The 24,063-nt window shown below is 34.8% G+C and overlaps 1 long non-coding RNA gene across 1 annotated transcript; it reads left to right on the top strand.

Moving 5' to 3' along the window:
* The first annotated feature begins 5,890 nt into the window (after positions 1-5,890).
* Positions 5,891-19,335, top strand: LOC141553965 (uncharacterized). Its single transcript, XR_012485743.1, has 3 exons — positions 5,891-5,973; positions 7,645-7,737; positions 19,025-19,335. It is a non-coding gene; the product is annotated as an uncharacterized LOC141553965 (long non-coding RNA).
* Positions 19,336-24,063: the final 4,728 nt, after the last annotated feature.

The raw sequence follows: 24,063 nt of genomic DNA, 5'->3' as shown, positions 1-24,063 counted from the left end.
TTTTAAAATATCTATTTTTCTCCATTAAAAACTCCTAAATTCTCCACCTTTCTAATTGTCATATGCAAATGATTTGCAGTATTGTTACTAAGGTCTAATGCATGCTGTATATAATAGTATCATCATACTCAAATGTTACATTTCCATATCCTGAATAAGAAATTTTTAGTAACACTATAATTTAAGATATGTTTAGATTCAAATTTAACACAAACCCTCAATTTTTTATGTTTTACAAATCCAAAATAAAGGGGAGGAGGATTTTGGGAAGATGGCAGAGTAGATCAGAAAACTCTTTAAGTTCTTCAAATTCCCCCCACAAACAAAACAAAATTGTGCCTCAAGGCAAATGTAGCAAATATGCTATATTTCTCCTTTATCTGTGCATTTTCTTTTTTAAATTAAGAAATTACCAGTAGAAAATAAAAAAGACTTGTGGCAGAACAGGATCCTTTTATAACAACTGGAGAAGTCCCAAAGAAACACCCTAGATAGAGGATTAACCTGTGTGAAATGTAAACATCTGCTTCACAGAAGCATATAGTGGAGAGACCTAGGACTAGCTAGATTCAGAGGTAACCTCAGCAAGAACCACAGGAACTTTAACCTCTTGACCAACCTCCAAAGTCAAGGTTCTGAGGGAAACTGCTGATAACTAATGCCAGGTCCAGCAATACTACAGAGATGCTATCCTTTGCATGAAAGAACCAGGATATCTAGTGAGTGCAGAAGCAGTAGGTCAGAGAAGCTGCTGGATGTGGACACTGGCAAGAGGGTAGAGTCCTTATTTTTGGATTCCAGGTCAGATGGGAGAAGTGAAGTGAAGCCAGAAGTGCCATCCCTGCCCCTCACCCCTACCCCATGATTGTAGCTGATTAAACTGGTAAATTCTTAATTAAAAAAAGAAAATGCACAGATAAAGGAGAAAGAACCTAACCCCAGAAAGCTATTATAGGAATAGGGAAGAGCAGGGTTCATCTTCAGAAGAGGAAATTGAATGGCTACCACCCTCAAAAGAATTTATAGAAGAATGTAAAAATAAGAGACTTTAATAAGTGAGAGAGATTGAAGAACCCTTCTCCCCACCAAAAAGAAAATCAAGAAAAACAAGAAAATTATAACAAGAAAGTCAACCAACTAGAAAAAGAGATCCAGAGTCTTAAAGCAAAAAAAAAAAAAAAAAAGACTCTGAAAATTAGAATTAAGCAAGGGCAGGCCAGAAATCACAAGAGATCAAGAAATAATAGAAAAAATATCAGAGAATTTGAAACATAAGAAAGACAATAGATCTAGAGAACAGAACAAGAAGAGAAAACATAAGAATAATTGGACTACCTGAAAGATATGTTGAAAAAAGGAAACTTGACACAATAATACAAAAAATTATCAAATAAAATTGCCCTAAAGTGATAGAATAAAAAGGAAAAGTAGTAAAAACCATCTCCAAGAGATCCTACAACAAAAACATATAGAAATATTATCGCTAAATTCCAAACCCCCAGATCAAAGAGAAAATTTTCAAGCAACAACAATAACAATAACAAAATAATTCAAATATTTTGGAGCTACAATAGAATTGCATAGGATTTATCAGCAGCTACAATAAACAACTGCAGATCCTGGAATACTATGAATTGACAATCAAAAGAACTATGGTTGTAGACAAAAAATGTTACACCCAGTAAAATTAAATATAGTATTGAGTGGGGGGGGGGAACAGTTTTCAACCTGTCAGATTTTTCAGGATTTTTTTTAAACAAACCTGAACTCAATAGCAAATTCAACACATGAGAGCCAACATCAAAGACTAATTCCAAGGGTTCAATAAGGACAAATTCTTTAGGTTTTACAGTTGGAAATGTAAACTAGTGTCTAGAATTGACATTATTAATTGGGTAGACCAAAAGAAAGACTGGAGTAGAGCTGAGTATGATGTGACATTAAAAAGTGAAACAATCTAGGAAAAGGCAAAAATAGTATTTATGCTATATGAATGAGTATGAGCCAACAGAGAGGAACTGGTAGTTTTGAAAACCTATTTGCATTGGGCATGCATGAAAGAGGGAATAGTACAAGTAGATGTCAAAAAGGGTATAGCACACTTCAAAATCTATAAAGAAATAAGGGGGAAGGGAAAAGGATAAGGTACAGTGCAGAAGTGTGTGTAAATCAATAGGAATAGGATAAAGTGTGCAAATAAATGAGAAGGGGATAAAGAGGGAGAAAAGCGGGTATAGCCTAAGTAGGGTACAAGAGCATGTTTAGTTGAACAGTAGAGGGATAAGGTATGTAGATAAATAGGAATGAAATGAAAAGGGAGGGAAAGGGTATATATAGTAAGAAAAGGAGGGATAGGGGAGAATGGGGAGATTAAGTAATAGGAAGGCAAATTAACAGGTAGAAGTAAAGCAGAAGATTTAGCAGGGATAAGACATAAGAGATATGCACATATGTAATAAATAATTAGGAATAGTCTTGGACCAAGTCAAATTAAAAAAAAAAACATTCATTCAAGAGAGAAATCTATGTTAGCCATATCAATATAATTTTAGAGGTATATGTAGGTATATATACACATATGTGGGTGTATGTGCATACATGCATGTATGTATGTTTATATGTATGTAAGGGACATAGGCATATAGAAAAAATAAAAACTGTACATTAGAGAATAAAAGAAAATCTATAAGAAGGCAAAGCAAAGATGGATAGTTATATATACAAAGTCTTCTATTATTATACATGCTTTTTTGAAATGGAATTTATTGTTATATATTTTGATGTTCTGCTGGGCATATGACAACTATTTCTTTTTTTCATTTTCATTTTTTTTCTTTTTTACATTTAATTTTAAAATAATTGTTTAAAAATCCATTTCTTTTCCTATAATTATATAATTCAATTTTTTCATCTTAAAGTTGTTTTAATCTATTACTAAATTAAATATAGACAGGAAATAAAATTCTGCCTCTGGATCACATGCAGCACTGTTTTAACTTGGGAATCCTTTAATCTCTTTTGGGCATCTTTATTTGAAATCTTCATTTTTGGTGAAATTAGTCTTCAAATGGTACTATCTCAGAATCTCATGCAATTTTACTTATTACAGCTTTTTAGCTTGGCAGGGATCATGAAAGGAGAAAAGGAGAAAATATGATTCATTGGCTCAAATAATTTGTATATATTCTGCTTGATTTAGGCAATAATAAAAATAAATAACAATAATTATATAGTCCTTTAAGCTTTAGAAAGGATGGTATGTGTCAAAACTTCCTAAACTGTGGATTTTGATAGTATATTGCATCATGTAGCTGAATCTAGAGGTTACAAAATTGTTTTTATCAAAAAATGTTTGATATGTAAACCTATTTTATATATCTATGTATCCTAGGTCATGTTAAGATTTCTTGAGCAAGAAGGATTTGAAAGTGGAAAGAGTTTAGGAAGCCCTGATGTATGAAATATGTCTTTTTATCTACCTTTTTTTTTCTTTGTTACTTTCTGTCACTAAAGTTTTTGTTATTTAAATGTTAATCCTTTCCTCAAAGATAATAAGCCAAAAATTTAAAAATGTTGTTAGTGCCAATATGGGACAACATAGCCTTAGAACTACACAGGACCTTAGAGCTTCTCCAGTTGAACTTCTTTATTTCACAGATGAGAAAGCTAACCACCAGAGAAGATCCATGACTTTCAAGGTCACTCTGATAGGAAATGGTTAAGCCAGTATTTACATACAAGTCCTCTGACTACAAATCTATTACTCTTCTCAATACACTAGAATTAATATTCCAGATATATTAATGGTTGTTACAAATTATAACCTCATATGTCTAATAATAATATATTATAATTAAAAATAAATTAATAAACATCTATTTGTGTACCCTGAATATGTGAGGGGATTTCCCCCAAACTTCAATTTCCTCCTTTCCCTTCCCCATAATGTTCTCTCTTTTAAGATAATCAAGATTTTGCAGAATCACCAGGCTTTCTGTCTACTTATATTCCTTCTATGACTACTGCTAAGGTTCAATGAAGACACACATAATATCTTCCTATATTAGAATGTAATTGGTTTATCTTTTTTAGTCCTTTATTATTATTCATGTTTGTGTTTTTAATGTTTCTCCTCTCCTTTATTTGAAAGTCCAAATTACTACACAGCTCTAATCTTTTCATATGGAAAGCTTGAAAGTCCTATATTTTTATTAAAAATTCAATTTCTTCACTTATAAGATTATATTCAGTTCTTCTAGGTAACTTATTCTTGGCTATAAGGTATGTCTATTGCCTTCTGAAACATTGATTGTATACCAAACTCTCTTCTCTTTGATGGTGGTGGCTGATAAATTATGTGTGTTCCTAACTGTGACTCCATACTACTTAAATTCTTTCTTTCTGACTGCTGGCAGTATTTTTTTCTTTGGCCTGGAAACTATGGATTTTGTTTATGATCTCCAAAAATTTTATTGTTAAGTTTCTTTCAGGAGTTAACTTGGTGGATTCTTTCTATTTTCACTTTGCTTTACAGTTTTGATATCTGATTTGATAAGATTTCTTAAAATATAATGCATTGATTCTTGTTTTGACCATGGCATTCAGGAATTCCAATGATTCTTAGTTTTTCTTCTTTATCTGTTTTCCAGGTCCATTATTCTTATTATGAGATGCCCAGCATTTCTCTCTCCCCCCTTTTTTTTTTTTTTTTTTTTTAGGAAATTGGGGTTAAATGACTTGCCAGGAGTCACAAAGCTAGGAGTAACACTGTCTGAGTTCTGAGGTCATACTTGAATTCAAGTCCTCCTGTCAGGGCTGGTGTCCTATTCATTGTGCCATCAAGCTGCCCCAGAATTTTTCTCTACTTTTCAATCTTTTAGGTTTCTTTTATTAGTTCTTGTCATCTCATAAAGTCATAGAGTGCATTTTGATCCAGTCCAATTTTCATGGAGTCTGTGATTTGTCCAACGTTTTGTACCTCTTGTGACAAATTATTAATTCTCCTTTACAAATCTTCTTCCTTAGTTCTTATTTTCCTTCCATTTCCCTCTAATTCTCCTATTTTATTGACAAATATACTTTTTTTTAACTCTTCTTAAAATTCATGTTATGTTTACCACAAATTCCTATTGAATTTGTGCTTATGCTATATTTTTCTTTGAGATATTGTATGAGGATGTTTGTCATTTTCTTCTTCTGGGTTTGTGTCTGTCCCTGTCACCATAATAACATTTTTATTTGTTTGTTTATTTGCTCATTCTTCTAGCCATTTCCTGATTGAATTGATACTAGGACCAGGGTCTGTGCACTTCTAGAGAGAAGGTCTGGGTTGGTTCTGTTGGTATTTATTTGGTATATTGAATGTGGTGCTTTTTCTAAAGTCTCAGGCTGGGGACTTAGAAGATTTCAGTTCTCCCAAAATGGTTTACTCAAGGGTAAGGTTTAATTGCTATTTCATGATCTGGGCTCTACAGATTTTAGACCTGGGTTTGTGACTAAGCAATTGCAGATTTCTGTTGAACTAAACAAAATCAATCTAGGAAGCCCTGCTGCAGCAATAGAACTCTTTTTGGTCTAGAATTCCTGTCAGGGTTATTCCTCTGGAGGCTTCAGACAGGTCTAGAAACTGGAACTGAAATCCTGTTCCTGGTATTTGAGTCACATTGCTAATGCTTGCTTCTAAACCATTTCTTATCTTGGTACATAGCTTAGGATATGTGTTTTGGATAAAGGCACATGTTCCCTTTTCAATTTTCCTTGAATCTCTGATCTGTATTATGAGCAATAAAGTTGCCAGTTGGCACCTGTTTCTATCAAGATACCCTGGTATGAATCAAGGATCTTTTTTTTCTTTTTTGCTATACTGAACAGCTTCTTGTTACATCAGAATACTCTGCATGGTGCTTCTGACTAGATTTCATCCTTTGTGTCTGAGGTCCTTTCCTGATCTATGCTAGGAAAAAGAGACTTACTGTGAGGTTTTTTTTTCCATTAGAATTTTCTGGTGCATTTTCTAAATCTATTTAGAAGAGTTGAGATGGGGAGAGGGAAAATTTGACATACTATTTCTTACTATTCCATCATTTTTCAACTATTCTATTCTTGATTATATGCTGAATTATTTTCAATTCACAAAGTAGCATAAATCACTTACTTTTTGCTTCCTTTGATAGACATTGACTATATCATGATTTTTTTTCCTTTTTTTTTCTGAATCTAATACTTGCAACTTAGACTTTTTGGGATAAATTATATGCCAAAGGACCACAAACTGTAAGGCTCAATAATTTTATTTTTCATTCATTCTTTCTTTCAAATATTTATTTAGTATTTACTATGTCCATGGCCCTGATTATGCTAAGCACTGGACAAAAATTTGAAGGTCTTTCTGACTCCAAGTTGACCATATAATTAAAATAAATATAGTGCTTATAGTTAGCTAAGTGTTTTATGTATATGTATATTATCTTTATTTCTTTTCTTGTTCAATTAGTGCCTATTTACTTCTATTTTATTGTCTTCATTTCTACAATCTTTGAAGACTGGTGCTTCTATTGTTCAGTCATTTTTCAGTTATGTCCAGCTCTTCATAACTCCCATTTAGTGTTCTCTTAGTTTGTTATTTTCTTTGGCAACTAATTTTACAGATTAGAAATCTGAGACAAAGAAGATTAAGTGACTCACCTAGGGTCATACAATTAGTAAATATCTGAGGATAGATTTGAACTCAAGTCTTCCTGACTCCAGGGGAGAATTCTACCTGCCACATTGCATAGAACTCTGGTGCTAGTATCATCCTCAACTTATAATTAAGGAAAGTGAGAAACAGAGATATTTTAACTTTTCTGGACTCACACAGATGAGAAGTATCAGAGGTGAATTTGAACTGTCTTCCTGCCTCTATGTGTGGCATTGTTGGTACTAAATTCTATTGACCTCTATTAATAGTATGGTCCCCTATCCTCTGTGTAAAATTGGTCCTTTGGATTTAGCTCAGCCGATTTTCACTATTGTTCTATATTGTCGGATTGCTATAAAAAGAAGACATTTGATTGCTACCTGCTAGCCCTTTCAAAGCACTGCTTGTCTTGGCATATCCACAGATATAGGTTTGGCTCAATGTGAAGTTTGAAAATCCATTCATTCAGGAAAAAAAATCCATAGGTTTTTAAACACATACTTACAAGTGAAATGCCCCCTTTATAGGCTTAGAATGCTAGTGGAATCACTATATGTGCTACTCTCTCAACTAGAAATGGTGTTATCTTATTTTAAACTGCCTTGCTTATTTTTAGCTGGCAAAGGAAATTTTATGTATGAATAGACCACATATTTTAGGTATGAATTATGTGGGCTTTGTTATAATTGGGACCACTCTTTCCTTAGGAGAGAAGAGCTAATTACCAATAACTGCATATGGTATGGTCTTAAAAGTCCATTTTGGCACTTGATAGAATTTTAACTGGTGTTATTTCTGTATCCCAACTAAAGTCTTTCCCATGTCTCAGGGTATTTTAGAGGTGACAAGTTCTTTAAGTCTGTAGCCATAAACTTCAAGCATTTTCAGCTTTCCCTCTTCCCCCAGCTAATTTTTGAAAGGATTTTCCTTTTTGCCACCAAATGTATTTTCTATCTGTTGTCTAGGACCAACCTACCAAAGAGCAGAGAGATTCATCTCCAAAACATGGAGCATAGGATGATGACACCACAGCATCCAGGCTATAATCCAGCATCCAGGTATAATCCAGATTATACCATGGGGTAGATATAATCTGCTTCAATGAAGGGAATATTTATGCCAATGAAATCCATGAGTTTCAAATGATTAAAGGTATTCAATGAGAAAGCATTTGTTAAATGCTTACTATATGCCCAGAATTGGACCAGACATTAGGAACACAAAACAAACAAACAAACAAAAAAGGCATTATCTTTAAGGAGCTTGCATTTTAATGAAAGAAACAGATAGATAGAGTTGAATGCAAGATGCATATAGAATAGGGGACAGAATATGTGTCTGCTTTTAAACTTTTAAACTTGAGAGGAATATATGCTGAGGGCAAGAATAATTCCATTTTAAAACTTGTATCCCCAGCAATTATCTTCTAGCATAATATTAGAAATATAAAAGCTCAATGGTAACTTTCTACTTGATAAGAATATTACCATCTATTAAAAATTGTGCATTAATTATTATTACTTTTGTGTTGGGTATATATGGAAGGGAACATTATAAAATAATAATTTGTTCTTATCTGAAGGAGTTTATAACATATCTGAGGAGCTAAGATATAGAGTACTCTGTAATTTTACAGTTAGAAGTGATTTAGAGAGAACTGAGTTCAGTCTTTCTTTTCTCAGAAATGTGAAAGAAAATTGAAGCTCAATGAAGTTATGTGATAAGGAAAAAAATGATAAAAATATTTGAATAAAATAAGACAATAATACAAGAGATGTCACAAGATAAGGTGCTATCACTACAGGTTCATTGAACCATAGATAGGTATATAGGAAAAAGCACTGGCCCAGGAATCAAGAGACTGCTCTAAAACCATGGTACTACATTGGCTATGTGATGAGAGCAAATCAGGAAGAGACTAGCTAGTTTACCTTAGAGCAAGCTTCTTTCCTTCTTCAATTCACAGCATATATTGCCTGTACAGTAAGTCTTTTAGTGTTGAGAAAGGCATTAGAGATCTTCTAGTCCAATTCTTTAATTTTATAGATAAAGAAATGTCTGTTCAGAGAGAGATCTTGAAAAATTACAGGCATGGGATGTCTCCTTTCAAATCTTTTGTTAGATTTTTAGACTAAGCTAAGGAAGGACCTAATGGCTAAAATGTCAGGACAATTACTTGGAGGTAAATATTTGGTTGGAAAGAGGAGTTTGGGGTTGAATATTTTTAATCTCCAAGTAATTGTCTGCATACTCTACCTCCATGAAAGGTTTATCCTGAGGGAAATCATCAATACATACTACCAAGACACTGCAGAATCAGTAGTCTTCACTGCCCTTTGAAACTTTTTGTCTGTCAAACAAAAAGACTTAGGGAAATTTGTTTCAGCCATTTCTAAAGCAAAGCCAAACAAATCCATAGTATATAAGATCTTTATGTGAAAGAAATAAAAATAAACTAAGATACTGATAGCTTCATAAGAAAGTTATTTTTTTCTTAAAAAAAAGACCTATTTTATTGGAAAACAATTTGAGTTAAGAGAAAATATCAACACTAAGTAATTTCTTGAGTTTTGGCTCCTTAAATATGGGTTTAATAATTTGAATAATTCTGGATTAATTAATAATTAGTTTGGATGGTCCAAAAAATACCAATGAGTGCTTCATCACCTTTACCCTGGTTTATAGGCATGCTACAGTCACTATAATTATGGAATAAGGTGTCTTTCAAAACACTGTATATCTATTTTTCTACTCCCCTGCCATTTTTCTTGATAGTCTTCTCATCTTAGCAACTGTTTCCTAGATGGTTTAACCCTTTCATTTTCCAACTTTTTTAAAATGGGAATATCTTTGTCCAGTTTTGGAACCATAATCATATCAATTTTTCTGTCATTTCTGAAAGAAGGGTGCTACATACATAGGTGGTTAAGCCAAAAGACTGAAGGAGGAGCTGATTTTGAATGTTTTCTCAGACATGTATTGGTTGTATAAACCTGGGCATCTCTCTTCTTTCTCTGTTTTCTTAACTATGAAATGTTGAGAATAATAAAGTCTCTTACTAGGCTGAGCTAAGGATCAAATTAGTTAAAATATGTATTAGCTCATATAGGTAAATTACTTTGCAAAGTGTAATGAACTATATGATATATTGCTATTACTACTGTTACTTTTTTTGTCCTTGGTCACCATTTTAGATGAAAATGTCTGTTCCTGGTTACCACTTTCTCATGGATATTGTCTCCTTCTTTTAGAATATAAGCTACTCAAAGGCAGAGATTGATTTTTATAGTTGTAACTTAGCCCAGTGTTAGGCACATAGCATTTAATTTCTTTTTTATTCATTCTTTCCTTACTTTCATTTTTCTTCTCCTATTGCACTCTATTCCAGGAAAAGACTAACTTTTCCCTTACTCAAGGCTATCTTTAATTACTGCTAGCAATCAACATAAGAGAAACTAAAAATAAAACAGAAAAAATGATAATGATACCATATATTTTATAATGTTTTCTTTTTCCAGAATTTTTTCATTTCCTGAGTTTCATGATCACAACAGTATCTGGTGATTTTGAAAAAGAATCACAAAGGGCAATGGAGGGTGTGGATGGAAAGGAGTACACAGATAATTCTGCTATCATAGAGCATGAATTTCTCCCTCAAAACCATTCTATATACAGAGAAGTAAAAGCTGAAGAGCATGGGGACATAGTCCTTAAAACCTAAGCCAATGACACATTTAAAAATAGTTAGAAACCAATTTTTTATTTTAAAAAAATCATAGTTTTATACATGCTACATGTTAAAAAATACATAAATACTATGTTACATAATGGCCACATCAGGTAGCTTCTAGTTGCCATTCAGCCTCTACCTGAGTTGTGTAGCAAGATGAGCAAGTTCTAGTCAGTCAGAGGCTATGGAAGAAAGGGCAGGTTTGAGGGTGATAAGGATAAGTCTCTTCTGGTTTACCACTCCTACTCCATCAGAAGATATACAATAATATCATTACCAAAAATTGAAAAAATACTAATTCAAAAGATGCATAATAAATATGACACTTTACTTTGAAAAAATCTTGAAATTTTCTTGTAGAAGTGGCCATCAGAAGGATTACAGTTTCTGAGTTATAGTGAAATTTTACAATTCTCTCCATTCTTGATTTTCTTCAGGGAAAAAAATTAGAAGATCCAAACTCAAAATTCATGTTATGTTCAAAACATACCAATCACAGTGAAATAAAATCATGTTTTCAAAACATGTGATATAGCAATAAGGCACTTTGAAGATGAGTAAGAAAAAAATGTCACCAGGGAAATGTATGATAGAGGAAAAAAAAAAAAAGATAGGCTGCTATCATAAGGAGGATAAAGGTATAAGATAGTATGAATCTGAGTGCTCCACTGATAGTGTCAAGAGAATTGAAAAAATCTTCTAGCCCATTGGACGGACTCCTTGATGCGAATATTTGGAAGGACATGTCAGTAGTCTCAGAGGATAGGCAAACATGGTTAGGTGACTATCTTTACTATTGGAGGTAATATCCAGAAAGAAATTATCACAGATCCATTGGAATATTGAATATTTAATTTTTTCTCTTGAAATCACCCTGTGATGTTAACAAAGCCAATAGCATTTTGTGATTTTATTAGCTGAGTTAGTTATTAGCTGAGTTCTATCTCCAGTTAGACTTACAAATAATTGTTAGCCTTGGTATGGCCTTTGAAAATGTATTTGGTCTAAAGCTCCATAGCCCATTTGTAGCCAACTTAGTGATAAAGCTCTCTAAAAGTAATCAGGCTGTTCATTGGGTGACCTATGCATATTTTGAACTAGATCCATAATGTGATTCCATTTGAGTTCCCTGTTAAGTCTTACTTACATCATGCCTACTTAATTTTTAAAGAACCCAGGGTCATGGTGGGGTAATACAGTAAAATTTGGAGTAGAGGTTGGTATTATTCCTATTTGTAATTAGGTGAACTGGGTAGAAAAAAAGATCAAGTGGGGTTTTGTTCCATGAAATTATTATTATGGGTTTTTGTGATTACCTGGTGATATAGCCACTGGGGACAACCTTTCCTGCAGGGTAGAGGGAGAATATATTTCTCTCTGTGCTGCCTTTCATTCTAAAGTTTTAGGAACTATGAAAGGAATAGAATTATGTGAAAAATGTATGGGGAAAAGAGGAAAAGTAGAAGTCCTGTTTCTTATCTCTCCCTTGTGCAAAGGTACAAGTGTGACCTACTTAGTTCAGCCACATGCTATAGTCTATTCATCCAGACTTGTTCAGTGAAGTTAAATCATCGCTTTAGGGGCTGAATGTAATATAATTGCTTATTCATTAAGCCATGGACTCCCTTACTGACTAGCTGTTTCTGTGTGAGCTATTGATAAAATCAAAAGCCAGCTGGCCTAGACTGCTCACTTGTTTTCCCCCAGGATGACAATCCCATGTGCTAAGCCACTGGAGCAGTATTCATACCAGTCAATCATGCTATGGCACAGATATCACAAGTAGCAGGGATGTGTGACAAGCAGCACTCTTGTGTATGCAAAGATATCTCAGGAGAATAGGAGAAGGAACTAGGCTTTTTCAGCTCCTGTATTCCTGCTCTCACAGCTGCTTACTTCAGCCTAACTCCTACCCTTTAAGCCAGGTTTGGGTTCATCAGTTAAGATCTCATTGCAGTAGCTGCCACATCAGGTTTTTTGGAGAAAACAAGGAAAATGCCATGTTTCACAGCCCCTTCAGTAAGTGATACACTTGTGTGATTGCCAAATCTTATCAGAAGTCTAATTAGAACACATGAAGGGATTTTGTATTAAGACATCAGAACTAGTTCTAGTCCATGTAAAAATGATATTAATTGGAATGGAGGAAAGATTCCCAGCTATGGTCCAGGTATCACCAAAAGCTGATATACTCTGGTGTGTTTCCAAATCCAAAAGGCATATATTAACTCCCATCCTCAACTATGTATAAAGGACACAAGTGTACTATGATTTGTTACCTATGTAGGTTAGATATGTCTACATATAGCTATCTAGATGTGGTTCAAAGATGTCTTTTTTTGACATGGATGTCTTCTAGAGTCTCCTCCACCTGCCCCTCTCCAAGAAAGATTCTGATTCTGGTTAGAAGAAGAGACAGGATCTTAAAGCCACTTAGATTCCTCAGAGAAAGGTTATCAGATTAGAATTAATTTTTTCAGCCTCCTAAACTATTGATCATCTAGAAGAGATCATTTCTGATTCATGATTCTTTTCTCTCAATAAGGAATTAGTGTCCTAAGCAATATAGCCAACCCTTGACCCCTTTCCCATCAAATGCCCAATTCTGCAAAGAATATACTTAACAAATAGCATATTAAGCATTTATACAAGTTGATAACAAATAGAAATAAGAGAAGGTACTTAAAAATACTCAGTGTGAATGAGCTTTACCATTGGGAACAAGATATCTCAAGTCATCCAATAGACATCTTACCTAAATGTGGAAATTTCACAAAGTCTCTGATGTAATAATCTAAGATTAGGGATATGATTGAGAGTCTAGATTTGCTACCTTTTGACTTATTCCCAGAGTTTTTATTTCCAAAGTATGAAACCATGTATCCGCTTTCTTGAAGCAGGGAGTATTTCTCTTCTCCTGATGTCTTAGCAATTCTGGCCTTCATGAAGGTACAAGATATTGTATGATTAGTATTCACCCAAGGAAAGCCCCATATAAATAGACTTCAAAGTTCAGGTTACACATGTTTAGGATCAAATTTAATTTATCACTCTGCCAAATATTACTGGATCTGAACATAAGAAATAAGCACTCTATTAAAACTAGCAAAAAAATCTTCAATCTCTGTTTCTAAATGAACACACAATAATTCAACAAAAATACTTTTTGCGACTCTTTTTTGTTTGTTTGTTTTATTTTTTAATTTTTATTAATTATAGTTTTTATTTACCAGATATATGCATGGGTGATTTTACAGCATTGACAATTGCCAAACCTTTTGTCCAATTTGTCCTTCTCCCCCAAGATGGCAGGTTGAACAATACATGCCAAACATGTTAAAGTATAAATTAAATACAATATATGTATACACGTCCAAACAGTTGTTTCGCTGTATAAAAAGAATCAGATTTTGAAATAGTGTACAATTAGCCTGTGAAGGAAATCTAAAATACAAGCAGACAAAAATAGAGGGATTGGGAATTCTATGTAGTGGTTCATAGTCATCTCCCAGAGTTCTTTCACTGGGTGTAGCTGGTCCAGTTCATTGCTGCTCTGTTGGAACTGATTTTGTTCATCTCACTGTTGAAGAGGGCCATGTCCATCAGAATTGATCATCATATAGTATTGTTGTTGAAGTATATAATGATCTCTTGGTCCTGCTCATTTTACTCAGTATTAGTTCATGTAAGTAAATTAATGTAAGTAAGTTCATGTAAAGGCCTGGAGAGCCAGGCCTTTCTGAAATCATCCTGTTAGTCATTTCTTACAGAACAATAACATTCCTTAATATTCATATACCACAATTTATTCAGCCATTCTCCAATTGATGGGCATCCACGTAGTTTCCAGTTTTTGGCTACTATAAAGAGGGCTGACACAAATATTCTTGTCCCTTTCCCTTCTTTAAGATCTCTTTGGGATATAAGCCCAGTAGTAGTAGAATGTCTTTCTTTATATGACACATAAACCAACTATGAAGCAAACATTATATTTATTTATATCTCAGTATCCATGCTGAGGGTTGAAGGAAGGAGTCCTAAATGGTAATGAGCTGTGACTATAACAAGGGAATTGTTTTGGGCCAGAACTTGAAACAAGATGCTAAGTCAGGGGAATTGATAGAGACAATGGTTGTTTAGCATGGTGCTTAATAGATCTCGAGTTCAGTACATGTACTTAGTACTTATTATATCTATAAGATTCACATCTTTGATAAGAAACCATATAAGCTGGAACAAACTCAGCCAGAATCAGCATGAGGAAAGACCAGAGAAGTGGTGGCAGTCTGTCCTCCTTTGCTTCTTCACTGAAACCAAGATCCGGAAGGTCTCCAGAAAAACTAGCTGAGCCCCAAGTGAAGGAGACAAGACTTTGAAGGAGACAATAAAGGATTTGAACTTTAATCCCTGGCTTGTGGTGATTACTGAATTGAAAGGAAAGCTACCTTCCGAGACCCCAAGAAAATCTCAAAAGAGAATATTACATTTTAAAGAGAATATTTCAGGGAATGTTGAGTCGGTCAAGAAAGTTGAAAATGGAAGATATAGGGAATGAAAATATTTCCATTTTAAGTTGTTGGCTATCTGGGGTAAGATTCACATGCACATCTCTCCCCCCCTACACACACACTTTTTTCTCTCTCTTTCTCTTATATACACATACACATATAATACATTCACACAGAAGCACAAGTATACACAGTTTGTAGGTGAGAAGATGGCTCTCTGTTGCAACTGGGAATAAAAGTGCCCACTGTGTTAGGGAGATGAGAATTTAATTTTCTATAATAAACTTTTCCAAGATAATATTCATAGATATCACTGATAAAAATATTCAGAATTTCTTACAGACATCTAAACCCTAACTTCACTTATGTAATAACTTGTGAAACCCTAGAGGTCTGTCAAATAGTTTGGAAAGATCTGGTGTGGCTTTTGTTTATGGAAGACTCCCTTCTTACCCAATAAGATCACTTGTAATAAGTTATATAAGATCTGATAATAGTTGTTCTCTGAGGGAAAAAAGCAGCCACAATTGTATATATAAAAAAGTGTTACAATGAAGTTCACAGACCATATGAGACCATTTAATTAAACTCAGTTACCTTGCACATGAGTAAAGAAAGATAAAAAATGATGAAATGATTTTTCCATTTTCCATTTAATAAATAGCAGAAAAAAGAATTTGAACTCAGCTCTTCATATTCTAAGACTAAGCTTAAGTAAACCATCTTGCCTATAAATGGTACCTTTTTTCAGTGTCTTTTCAAAACAATTTCTCCTATATTTCTTATAGTAACTCTAATAGGAGAGATTATTTTTATGTTCTCATGTTATGAACCAAAGTAATTAACAAGAAGATACTAAATCCCATATTGTTTTTGCTTTAGTTGGTTAAATTGAATTTTGATGCCAAAATTAATCTAATGAAATAGAACTGAATAAATATATATTCTGGACACTAGGATTCCAAATTCTACATTAAATATTCTAAAACGTGATAACGATAATAGTACAGACATTCAAATTATCAAAAAGTTATAGAACTATTGTTACTTGTGGCTTCCTTTGTCAAGGGAAAATCATAATACCAAATATGTGATTATTGTTGCAAAGTTCATTTCCCAGCTTCATCTATATTATTATGTCCCCAGGTTCCCTTTTTTTGGAAGAAGCACAGACATTGTAAGGCAATGAAAACCCTTCATCATGGTACTGCATGTAAGAAATTCTAATACATTGGAAAGAATGAAAAAAATAGTCAACATTCCTAGAAAAAGCTCTCAAGACTTTATGTAAATCAAACTTACAAATTCAGAATAGCAAAATAGATTCAGAAAGCAAATGATAAATCTCTACAGATTTGATTCAATTCACAACTTTTGATTTTTTTTCTTTTTTTCATAGCATAGTTTGTGTGTGTGTGTGTGTGTGTGTGTGTGTGTGTGTGTGTGTGTGTGTGTATGTGCGTGCACGTGTGGAAGTGTGGACCTGTGTTTATTAAATACTTCACTAATGAAATATGCAAAATTTGAGCCTATTATCTTTCTGAGTTATTAAGGGGCAAGATGTATAAAACATTGGACCTGGAGTCAGAAAGGCCTGTGTTCAAATCCCATCTCAAACACTTATTAGCAACACTACCTTGGGTAAATTACTTAATCTCTGCCTCAATTTCTCCAACTAACAATAGCATCTCCCTCCAACAGTTGTTAGGATCAAATGAGAAAACATTTGTAAAGTATAGTACTGTCTGTGACACATAGTAAACATTAAGTAAATTCTTGCTCCTTTTACCTCTTACCTCCCTCACTTTTTTGAACTAAAAAGGATGATAAAAGAATCTTCTCCTATAAGTCATGCCACAGTGATAAAGTTTTTGATTCTGGATCTCACAAGTGGGTCCAATTTAATTCAACATTGTCTATAAGATACCATCAAAATAAAAGGGAATCGATGTTATGTTAAACTATACCCATGTCCCTTCTAACCCAGTGATCTTTCTTTTACAGGAAGGATTGTGACAAGAGTTATCAAATTTGACAGCTGCTCTCTGTTCTTGCTAATTCATGTAGGAACAAATGATATCAACAGAAAGAACCTAAAAAGTATTGTCAGGTATTATGAAGTTTGGGAAAGAAATTGAAAATCTTGGGACAAAGGTTTAAATGTGAAATGCACAAATGAGAGGACTAAGGAGATGGTATTGAAGAATGGAAGTTTGTAATATTCTCCTCTAAAATGTAATGTTCTCTTGATGGGGTTCTCGTGGGATTAAAGTCCAAATCCTTTATTGTCTCTTTTCAAGTCTTGTCTTCTTTCTTGTGGCCCTGTTAGCTTTCTTAGAGGCCTTCTGTAGTCTTGGTTCCGAGAGCTTGAGCTCCCACCTACCTTCTCTGGCTTCTGAATCTCCCCGACTTTCAAGGGTTTGTGCTTCAGCCTCCAGCCACAACAAAGGTGGAAGATGGAATGAATCTGTCTCGACCTCCCCCACCTCCCCCAGCTTCTAGTGCTCTTGTCCCTTCTGGCCCTGAGAGCTTCTTCCTTATATGCCCCACACTGAGTACAAACCAATCATTATATCACTAGGAAATCATTATTTGTTGTAGGTTTAAATCAGTGCTATATTAGATTTAACCATTGTCTCCTCAATTCTACTTATACCTTGTTTCAAGCTCTGCCCCATAACATCTCCTTGTAGGATTAAATCAATCATAATAGTTAGATAACTATTGTCTCTATCAATTCCAATGATTTAGCACCTTGTTTCAAGTTCTGGCCCATAAAAGAATTTAGATCAGTGCCAGAGTTTTAAGAAAAATTTTATTCTTGCCCAGAAATAAACCATAATTAATGTAGTAAGACTACATTTAGTTAGACAGTTGTATATATTAGTAAAAATACCTTCAGATAAAAATAGAGAAGAGAAGAAGAAATTTTCAGGCTTTAATCCTGGTTATTTCTTAAGCAAAGTCTATGTTCATTTCTTTGGCTTTATCCATATTTTCTATTGGAATCTAAAACTTTACAATGTCCATGTTTAACTTTCTCTAAACTTTTATGTTGGTACTGTTTATTTCTGGTATGAACATAATTATCTGGTTTCTATCCATAAATGTACAAGATATGCATAATCAAATATAATAAAGACATCCAGAAGAAAGGTGATTACAATTCTGGTGAAATCACAGATATTTCATTTGATGTAATTCACTATTGGTATGAATGTTCAGAAGACTTAACGTTCCAAAGCTGCAGTGGCCTAATGAAACTTGCTTTTGACAGAAAGATTGCTGTATAATTGAGTTTTAATCATGCTTCACTTTGCTTTTTATTTGTAAATTCTATTTCTGTCTTTGCAAACTTAGATATTTTCCCACTCAACCATAATTAGTCTGCTCAGAATACAATTTGTTTAGTTCCAGTTGCTGCCTTTTATGCTTCTCTACTCATCCATCCAATTGCTCTAAGAAACACATAGAAGTAGTTAGAATGACTGATGCATCTATTGAATGCTGCTTTTAATACCATGGGAATTGTATTATCCCATATAATAATCTTTATCTAGTCTACATGTGGTTGATCTATTCAAAGTTGTCTAGGTCTACTATTTTTATTTATTTTTTTAAACAGCTCTTTCTTTCTTTCTTAAATTATATTTTTCCAAATATATGCAAAGATAGTTTTCATCATTCATGTTCTCAAATCCTTGTTCTAGATTTTTCTTCCTGTGAACTTCTCCAACACAGCAAGAAATCTATCATAGGTTAAAGGTGTGCAATTCTTCTAAACATATTTCCATATTCACCATGCTAGACAAAAATAATCAGATCAAAAGGGGAAGATTGTAAAGGGCTGAAACTCTTAAAAGGTGTGCTTGAATCAGGCAACTGAACATTTAAGGCTAATTACTTTGGGCAATGATTCTATTAGCATATGATTGGAAAAATGGTCCTTCTCACTGTTCTATGTTGGCTCGATAGAGATAATTGCAAATGGGAATTAAGGGATAGGGTGAGAGAGGAGAGAGAACTTCACTTTGAAGCAGTACCAGGAGAAGGGAGGTTGGTGGAGAGCTCCTGGGAGTTTGTCTGTCTCCTTCACTTCTTCCCCAGAAGACCAAGGACTTTTGCTTATCCTGACTCTGGCTGATCCTGAGGCCTCCAAGGAGCTAGTCTGGACTTTACATTTTGGTGCTCAATGCATGAACCAAGGACCCTAATTTCCCTGAAGAAGTCCCAAGTGACCAGGAAATAGGGTGAGTATTTTAATAGACAAACAGGGAACTTACTTTGTTAAGGGATAAACTAGTAACCTTTTCTAACTGAAATGGGGCAGATATTAGGAAAAGATTCTCTCCCCATCTCCAACTCCAACCCCCACTTCCACCCTGAGGAAGTTCTATAGAAAGAATACTTAGGTTAATCAAGAGACAAGGTTTGCTTGTAACTTGGGAGCAGATTGGTGGACTCTTGGATACATTAGAAGGCTTCTTGGTGCTTCAAGGAAGAAGAAATAGAGGCAGATAATTAGAAACTAGTAGGAAATCAACTATGTGAATACTACAATGATAAAGGTCCTGATTCAATTTCTAAAGAAAACATTCTATATATATATATAGCATAATACAATTGGCCTTAAAGAATCCTGCAAGTTATAGAAAAAAGAAAAGTTTTAAGAACAGCCAGAAGAGGAAGTATGAGGAAAAAGAGGAAGACAAAGGACAGATTAATGTCAATGTCACCAGAGGGTATGAGGACTTAAGTAAACTTGAAGCATGGTGATTCTCACTCTCACAGCCCAGCTTCAACCCCACCCACACCAGAGCAGGTCCTTGACTTCCCCTTCCCCCCATCAACTTCACCTTCTGGGGTGGAGGGAGGAGGAGGAGTAGGAAGGTCAGTAATATCACCAGCACCTCCCTCCAGCAATCACCTCCTCCTATGACTAGATTGCAAAAGGCACTACTTAAAGCTACAGAAGAAGGGCAGAATACAGCTGATTTGAGAATAGAAATGTATCCTGTGATTCAACAGTTTAACTCTTCAGGTCAAGAAAGTAGAAGATACACTCCTTTTGATCTAGAAATTCTCAAAGACCTGAAAAAAGATGTTATTACAAAATTTGGCTTATGAAGTCTTAACCTCTAGGAACTGGAAATCTATAGCAAGAACATGCTTAGAACCTGGAAAAAACTTGTTGTGGCTTTCTAAATATAGTGATCTCTGTAGGATACAAGTCCAACAAAATAGTCATAGTGGAGTTAATCCTCCAATCACCTATGACCAACTAACAGGTGTAGGTTCTTATGCAGACATTTCAGTACAGATTAATTACCCCACAGCAGCATATGAGCAAATTGCTGCTGCTGCTATCAAAGCATGAGATTTTATCCCACGTGAACAGGACAAAGGAGAGGCCTTCACAAAAATAGCACAAGGGCTAAATGAACCCTTTGCTGATTTTGTGGGATATCTGCAGATAGCTATCTAAGAACTATTGCTGAAAATGCAGCAACAGAAATTATGATAAGGCAACTTGCTAAAGAAAATGCTAATGAGGGTTATAGAAGAATTACACTAGGACTAGGAAAGGATGTTCCTTTAGAGGAGATCATAAGACACTGTGCCACAGTGGGCACAAATGTCTTTTATAGCCAGGCTATGATGCAGACTTCCCAAGATCTCAACATGAGAAGACAGGTTCCCTTTTGGCAAAGGACTTCCAGAGAGACTAGTCAATGCTTTCACTGTGGTAAAGTAGGGCATCTGAAAGCTCAATGTTGGCATAGAGAAAATAGGGTGGGAGAACAAGATCCAAAATCCCATGTCCAAAATGCAACAGAGGCTTCCATTGGGCATCAGAATGTAGACTGATTCAGGGAAACAGGATGAGGGGCCCAGCCCCAGGGTGTAAGGCAAAAAATACTTGGGGCATGATGGCAGCCAATGCTACACCAAAAGAGACTTTAGAAGTTCAAACAGACATGACCAATCAGCCAGGAAGCCATCTGATGGGAGAAAGTGATTACAATTGGGGAGAATAGAGTTGTATGCAGCTGGGACTATTGAGATACCCCCTGGAGAGATGAAATCTGTTCTTCTCCAGCCTATGGATCTCTTGCCTCCAGGCACTATAGACTTGACCATTACACCTTTCCAAGAGTGCAAGAGTGCTTACAAAACAGTGTTCATCCAAACACTGATATGGAAAACTGTAGAATGTGTAAATAATATCCCAGTCACTAATACAGGTAGAAAATGTATGAGTTATCAACCAGGAGAAGTAATAGCATCAGGTTTACTGATACAGATTCCTAATAAGCAATCTGGTGATAGTAACCCATATTCTGACTCCAAATGAAAAAATCCTTTTAAGTTGAAAAAACCCCCATCAATTTGTGGGGAAGAGACATTTTACAACAATTAAGATTACAAATGAGTACTTCAATTTTTTAGGCAGGGCTGCTGTTGAAGGTTTGCCACTACTTTCACCTGTTCCTATCCAATGGAAAACTAATACACCAGTGTTGATAGAAGAGTGGCCCTTAGCTAACGATAAAAATCAGGCCTTATTAGATATAGTACAAGAGTAACTTGACCAAGGACACTTACAACCTTCTCTAAGTCCTTAGAATTCCCTATATTTGTTGTAAGAAAGAAATCTGGAAAATGGAGAATGTTGACTGATTTAAGAAAAGTAAATGAACAAATGGAAACTATGGGAACTCTTCAACCTGGATTGCCATCTCCTACTTAGTTGCCTAGAGAATGGCCTCTTTGAGTTATAGACATTAAGGATGGCTTATATTCTATCCCTCTAGATAAGGAAGATATGAAAAGATTTGCCTTTTCAGTGCCCAGTGTTAACTTGGCTGAGCCTTATAAAATATATGAATGGATAGTTTTGCCACAGGGAATGAAAAATAGCTCTACTATGTGTCAAATGTATGTTGCTGCTGCTCTTACTCCAGTAAGAAAAATATTTCTAAAAGTGATGTTATTACATTACATGGATGATATATTGGGATGTGCACCTGAGAAACAATTGTTTATAAATGTCTACAAAAGACCATAGAAACACTAAGGAACTACAAATTACATATAGCTCCAGAAAAAATTAAAAGACATGCTCCTTTTCAATATTTAGGATATGAAGTATACCCTAAGGTGCTTATAGTACAAAAACTTTCCTTAAGAACAGAGAAGCTAAATACCTTAAATGACTTTCAGAAATTGACAGGAGATATCCAATGGATATATCCAGTGTTAGGCTTGACTACCTATCGATTGCAACCACTGTATGACATTTTAAGGGGAGACAATGCTTTAAACTCACCATGCCAACTTACAAAAGAAGCTCAAGAGGCTTTGAGAGAAATTGAACTGGCTTTATCCAATGTGGTTGAAAGAGTCACTAAAAAAACTTTGGGAATATCAGTTTTTGCTACACCCATGCAGTCCTTCATCTAAGAGACAGTGTGATAGAGTAGGTGAACCTCCCAGCACGACCAGAACAAAGCCTTACTCCTTACCCAGTACTTGTGGCTAGAATTTTATTAAAGGCCATTAAGTGAGCAGTACAATTATCTGGGATAAGACCTGACAAATTATATACACCTTTTATACTAATGCACAAATCAATGTATATTGTGAAACCATCCCAGAGTGACAAATTTTATTGGCCACAGCTCCAAATCTTACACATGGGTCTCTGTTAAAGATAACCAGACTATTACATAATTGGTAATGGATTCTTGAAGAAAAGGTTTCTAAAGTTCCTCTTAAAGGACAAACTATCTTTACAGATGCATACAAACATAATATTTGTGCTGTATACTCTCGTGACTTAACTATAAAGAAAGTAGTATGAACTCCTTTTCAGTCCACTCAGCAGAATGAATTGTTATTATCCAGAAGATGTAACTATAATATCTGATTCAGCCTATTCAGTAGGTGTAGTACAAATAATTGCCACAGCCTAAATAAAATTTGTAGTCTGTAATTCATAACAGCTCTTTAAGGAACTTCGAGAGCAATGGAAAGCATCCAGGTAAGATTTATATCTTTCATGTCCACTCTCATAGTGGACTTCCAGGTCCTACTTTTTATAGTAATTCAAAGGCAGATAGCCTTCTAACTATGTTGGTCAATACTTCTTTATTTCAGGAAGCCCAAGAATCTCATTCTAAATATCATCAGGCTGCTCTAGCTTCACGTTTATAATTTGGGATAACAAAAGAGGAAGCTAGGAGCATAGTAAAAGTCTATACATCTTGCTTTCCTTTCCACGCTCCTACATTCCCTCCAGGGAAGGATCCTCATGGTTTGAGATATGACTCATTATAAATCTTTTGATCATCTGTCTTTTATCCATGTTGTTGTAGACACCTTTTCAGAATTCACTTTTCCAATACCAGAAGTCAAAGAGACAGCCTGAGTGGTCACTGAATTCCTTATATAAGCATTTGCAATTATGGATATGCAATAAAACAGAGCAATAAATAAAACAAGCAATAAAAACAGATATTGGGCCTGCATGTATTTCTAAACATTTTGCACACTTTTGTGCACAGTATAAGATTTTACACACCACTGGCATACCCTTTAATCCTCAAGGACAGGCACTAGTAGAGAGGAGAAATAGACATTAAAATGTTCCTCCAAAAACAAAAGAAAAGGGGAGCCACAGGTAATCCTAGAGAACGTCTAAATTTAGCTCTTTATACTATTAACTTCTTAATCTTTGACAAAGATGCACTGGTTCCTGCAGACAGGTTTTATAACCCACCAGAAGGGCAGTGTCCAGTGAGAGCAGCTCCACTGTCTTTAGATAATTGCCAGGCAATATGGAGAGATCCAAAAAGTAGTGATTGGAAGGGACCAGATAGGTTAACTGCTTGGGGGACAGGGTTTGCTTGTACCTCTACAGATGGAGAAGGAATCAGAGAGATTCCAAAGAGCCATAATCACCTTGTCATCAGAGAGAGACGGAGCAGACCCTTGAAATGAAGGAGAATGTCCAAGAAACTTGGGTGGTTCCATTGCTGATTATGCCCACCACTGAAAGAGCATGGCAGTTATGGCAATTGACTCATGGACATCAAAAAGTATTAATGAGATTGATTCATGACTTGAAAACTCTCAGGAATCAT

Source organism: Sminthopsis crassicaudata, chromosome 1 (genome assembly GCF_048593235.1).
Source record: "Sminthopsis crassicaudata isolate SCR6 chromosome 1, ASM4859323v1, whole genome shotgun sequence".
NCBI classification, from domain to species: domain Eukaryota; kingdom Metazoa; phylum Chordata; class Mammalia; order Dasyuromorphia; family Dasyuridae; genus Sminthopsis; species Sminthopsis crassicaudata.
Note: the sequence above shows the minus strand (reverse complement) of the source record. Positions and strands in the feature narration are given on the sequence as shown.